Consider the following 5,939-nt stretch of genomic DNA (forward strand, 5'->3'; position numbering starts at 1 on the left):
TTAGTTACACGGTTTAGGAAATGTGAAGTGAGAAGAGTTTGCAATCGACCGAAAAGAGCAAGTGTTGGTGATAAAGATGCAAATGAGAGAGTTTGAGAAGCCTAGCACAAATTCCTCAGCAGAGCCGTTCAGAAAAAATTTTGAAGGTTTGGGGCAAAATGGCCCTGCTGAGATTTAAATAGTAAACAGTACTGCAGCGCTCGCTGCTGCCTCGCCTAGCGAGCAGCTAGCGAGCGTGCTCGCTACTGCTTCGCCTAGCGAGCTGCTAGCGAGCGTGACAGCAAGTTCATTGGCAAATGCAGCACTTGCAAGTCATCCAGCATGGGTTTAGCACAGTGTACTCAATACAACATAAAACATAAAACAGTAAATACTTACAATGTTGGGGTGCCTCCCAACTAGCGCTTGTTTAACGTCGGCTAAGCTCGACGGTGCGATGCTCACAGAGGAGCATCGAGCGGCTGAGCACAACTCTCGCGATCCACATGACCGCCGAGATACACTTTCAATCGTTGGCCATTCACGGTCCAACTATCTTTCTTGTCCATGTCTTCAATGACAATGGCCCCGTACTCTTTTACTTCTTTCACCCGAAATGGCCCGGACCATTTTGATTTCAACTTCCCGGGAAACAACTTCAACCGGGAGTTGAACAATAGGACCAATTGTCCGGGCACAAATTCTTTGTTACGGATCTTCTTGTCGTGATACTTCTTTGCTTTTTCCTTGTACAACCAACTTGAGTGGTATGCGGCATTGCGCATCTCCTCCAACTCAAGTAGTTGTACTTTCCTTTTGTTACCGGCCAACTCATGTTCAAAATTTAAAAACTTTAGGGCCCACAAGGCCTTGTGCTCCAATTCAACCGGCAAATGGCAAGTTTTACCAAATACCAATTGAAAGGGAGTTAGGCCAATTGGAGCTTTAAAGGCCGTACGGTAGGCCCATAATGCTTCGTCCAATTTTTGGGACCACTCTTTTTTAGAATTAGACACGGTTTTTTCTAGGATTCTTTTAATCTCTCGATTAGAGACCTCCGCTTGCCCGTTAGCCTGAGGGTGGTACGGAGTTGTCACCCTATGCGATACACCATAATGTTTTAGAATTGTTTCCAAAGGTGCATTGCAAAAGTGTGACCCTCCGTCACTTATCAACACTCGGGGGGTTCCAAAACGGGAAAATATGTTTTTCTTTAAAAATTTTATCACCGTTTTGGCATCCGCCCGAGGTGAGGCAATCGCCTCAACCCACTTAGAGACATAATCGACAGCAACAAGCATGTACTCATTTCCATAAGAGGGTGAGAAAGGTCCTACGAAATCTATGCCCCAACAATCAAACACTTCCACTTCTTGGATATTTTGGAGAGGCATCTCATCTCTCTTACCTATCCCACCGCTTCTTTGGCAACTGTCACAACTTTGCGCATGGGTATGTGCGTCTTTGAAAATAGTTGGCCAATAAAATCCCGATTGAAGAATTTTAGTGGCCGTTCTAACCCCATTATAATGTCCGCCATAAGGAGAGTTGTGACAATGCCAAAGGATGCTCTGGGCTTCATCACCGGTTACGCATCTCCTTAACAGGTTATCGCTACCCAACTTAAACAAGTATGGGTCATCCCAAACATAATACTTCGCATCCGAAAGGAACTTCCTCTTTTGGTTCGAAGTTAGGTCGACAGGCACAAAACCACTAGCCTTGTGGTTTGCAAAGTCTGCAAACCACGGCCTAACTTGAACCTTAAACAATTTTTCATCAGGAAATTCTTCCCGGATTTCTTTTTCAGACGCGGTAACCTCCACGTTCACTAATCGGGATAAATGATCCGCTACCAAGTTTTCCGACCCCTTCTTGTCTTTGATTTCCACATCGAATTCTTGTAACAAGAGGATCCAACGGATGAGCCTTTGCTTCGAATCCGGTTTGGTTAGCAGATATTTAATCGCCGCGTGATCGGTATACACAACGACTTTAGACCCTATAAGATAAGACCTAAACTTTTCTAGCGCATACACTATTGCGAGTAGTTCTTTTTCCGTTGTGGCATAATTTATTTGAGCCTCGTTAAGAACCTTACTCGCATAATGTATCGCATGAAAAGTTTTGTCTTTTCTTTGGCCAAGTACCGCTCCAACAGCATAGTCACTCGCGTCACACATTAGTTCAAAATTTTCATTCCAATCGGGAGCGACTATTATTGGAGCGGTAACCAATTTTTCTTTTAAAACCTTAAAAGCTTGCAAACAATCTTCGGTGAAGAGAAATACCTGGTCCTTGGCGAGCAAATTGCTCAAAGGCTTAGCCACCTTTGAGAAGTCCTTGATGAAGCGCCGGTAGAACCCCGCGTGCCCCAAAAAGCTACGGATGCCCTTCACATTCACCGGAGGGGGTAATTTTTCAATTACTTCAACCTTAGCTCTATCCACTTCAAGCCCCCTTCTAGAGACTTTGTGGCCTAGCACGATCCCCTCGGTCACCATGAAGTGACACTTTTCCCAATTCAGCACCAAATTGGTCTTCACACACCTTTCCAACACCGTCTTCAAATTTGCCAAGCATAGACTAAACGTCCCACCAAATACCGAGAAGTCATCCATGAAGACTTCCATTGTTTTCTCTATCAGATCGGCAAAAATGGCTTGGACACATCGTTGGAAGGTCGCCGGTGCATTGCACAGCCCAAAGGGCATTTTTCTGTATGCGAACACTCCAAACGGACACGTGAAAGCCGTCTTCTCATGATCAACCGGGTCAACCGCAATTTGGTTGTACCCGGAGTAGCCGTCCAAAAAACAATAGTATTGTTGGCCCGATAGTCTTTCAAGCATTTGATCCATAAATGGGAGTGGGAAATGGTCCTTACGAGTCGCGGTATTCAACCGTCTATAATCTATACACATTCTCCACCCCGTTGCAACTTTAGTCGGGATCAATTCGTCTTTGTCATTTCGGATTACGGTCATTCCACCCTTCTTCGGAACCACGTGCACGGGACTAACCCACGGACTATCCGAGATCGGGTAAATCATTCCCGCATCCAATAGCTTCACCACTTCCTTTCTTACAACCTCCTTCATCGTAGGATTTAAGCGGCGTTGTGGTTGAGCCACCGGCTTAAAATCTTCCTCCATCAAAATCTTGTGCATACAATAGGATGGACTAATTCCTTTTAGATCGGAAAGAGTCCAACCCATAGCTTCTTGATTGGTTTTTAGCACAATGATTAGACGGGCTTCTTCTTCTTCTTTTGTCAAAAGGTTGCTTATGATGACCGGCTTTGCCTCGGTCTCATCTAGAAACACATATTTCAAAGTCGAAGGTAACTCTTTTAATTCAATTGGCGCTTTCTCGTCAATGACCTCCTTCTTCAAGTTTTCTTCCTCTACTTCCCACGGTTGTAGGTCTTCCAAACTATCAAGTTCCTTTAAGCATTCCTCAAGAGCTAGCTCCTCTTCAACAGTGAAAACCTCCAATGAGTCGTCAAGAGCTAACTCCATAGGAGATATCTCATGAATATGCTTTGAAACCTCCATAATAGCGTCTTCGATCACATCGATGCGAAAGCTATCATTTCTATCCTTGGAATGCTTCATCGCCTCGAATAGATCAAATGTGACTTCCTCATTTTGAACTCGCACCTTCATTAAACCGTCATCAACATCTATCATCATTCTTGCGGTCTTCATGAATGGTCGGCCCAAGATGAGCGGAGCATCATCATCTTCCTCCATATCAATTATAATAAAATCCACCGGGAAAAAGAATTTGTCGACCTTCACCAAAACATCTTGGGCTACGCCATGAGGATGGGTCGTCGACTTATCCGCCAATTGCAACGTCATTCGGATGGACTTAATCTCGATGTTGCCAAGCCTCTTGATAATTGACAAAGGTATAAGATTAATGCTCGACCCCAAGTCAATAAGTCCCTTCCCGACATAAACGTCACCAATTTTAACCGGCAATGTAACTCTTCCCGGATCAACCTCTTTCTTAGGAAGCGTCCTTTGAATAATGGCACTACAGCTCGCATCAAGGACGATGGTCTCCGGTTCCGTATACCTCCGCTTTTTGGTTAGTATGTCCTTCATGAATTTGGCATACTTGGGCATTTGTTCCAATGCTTCGGCAAACGGAATGTTGATTTGCAATTGTTTAAAAATATCCATGAACCGGGCGTAATGCCGTTCATTTTCCCTTTTGGAAGGAGCATGAGGGTAAGGAAGGTTTTGGATAGGAGTAGCGCTCACTACCTCCTTTCCTTTTGCAACTCTAGCACTTTTCCATCTAGGCTTCTTCACTACCTCCCTTATTACCTCATCACTTTTATTTTCCTCAATCTCCACACCTTTTTCTTTTTCAACTTCACCATTATTTCTATTCTTTTCAACTTCTTCCTCATCACTGCACACTCCTATTTCACCATCAACATTTTCCTCCACTATTTCCTCCTCAATTTCTTTCTCTTTCTCTCTTTGTTCACTCTCAACTCTTTTTTCATTCTCACTACCCAACTCCCTCCCACTTCTCGTCATAATTGCCTTACAATGCTCCTTAGGATTTGTTTGCGTATTAGCCGAAAAAGAAGGACCGGTTTGTTGTTCAGCGAGTTGCTTGGCAAGTTGCCCAACCTGAGTCTCGAGATTTTTTATGGCCGCGTCATTACTCTTTTGATTGGCCATTGACATTTGCATGAATTGCGTCAATGTCTCTTCCAATTTAGAATTGACGACCGGCGGTTGTTGAGATTGATACGGATTTTGGGGAGGATTTTGACGGCTAGAAGAACCACCTCCATAACCTTGGTTATGATAATAGTTGCTTCTAGGTTGGAACCCTTGGTTCCCTTGGAATTGTTGTTGTTGTTGTTGTTGTTGAGGGTGCGGTTGATAAGGTTGTTGTTGTCTCGGTTGATAGTCCCGTTGATTGGCCATGTAGTTTACTTCGTCAAAACCGGGAGGTGGACAAAATCTGGTGTCATGTTCACCTTTACAAAGTTCACAACAAGCTATTTGTTTAGCTTTTGAAGGTTCTCTTAACTCTTTGATTTGTTGCGTTAAGAGTTCCACTTGTTGTGAGATGAGCTTGTTTTGGGCAAGGATGGCATCATTCGTCCCTAACTCAAGCCCTCCCGCCTTCTTCAAAGAATTTCCACGACTTTGACTCTGAAGATCATTTAGAGCCATTCGATTGATAATGTTTGTGGCTTCTTCGGCACTTTTTGACATCAACGAGCCACCCGAGGTGGCATCCAACAACGTCTTGCAGTTTGGTTGAAGTCCATTTCTGAAGATATGGATTTGAGTCAATTCATCAAATCCATGCCCTTTACATTTCCTAAGCATGGACTTGAATCTCTCCCACGCTTCATTCAAAGATTCACTGGTTCCTTGAGAAAACACCGAGATGGCCGTCTTTGATTCCATGAATCGGTTATGGGAGAAAAATCTTTCAATGAATTTCTCTTCTAACACGTTCCAGTCTGTCATTACGGCTGGTGTTTGATCGAGGTACCAATCCTTTGCTTTACCGAGCAAAGCGTGGGGAAATAAACGTCTGAACAACGGAAGCTCCTGAGCCTGATCCACTCCGGCAGCCAATGCTATCTCATAAAATTTTGTGAGAAAAGCAAATGGGTCTTCATGGTCCATTCCGGTGAATGGACTCCCATATAATAAATTCAGAGTTCCCGTTTTCATCTCAGCTTGCCTTCATGTGTGGTTGGCAAACTGAGCGGTGTTCCTTGGACTATTGATACATGGAGTAGAAATAGGTGGTGGTGGTTGTGGCTCCATGTTTGGTATGAATGGGTGTGGATTTGTGGTTGAAGAACTTTCTCCTTGCTCTTGGCGTTGTCTAGCCTGTTGCCTCCTACGTCTCGTTTTGCTATTGAGCCTCCTTGCGGTTCTCTCGATCTCAGGATCAAAAAGAAGTTC

This window comes from Lathyrus oleraceus, chromosome 4 (assembly GCF_024323335.1).
Source record: "Lathyrus oleraceus cultivar Zhongwan6 chromosome 4, CAAS_Psat_ZW6_1.0, whole genome shotgun sequence".
NCBI classification, from domain to species: domain Eukaryota; kingdom Viridiplantae; phylum Streptophyta; class Magnoliopsida; order Fabales; family Fabaceae; genus Lathyrus; species Lathyrus oleraceus.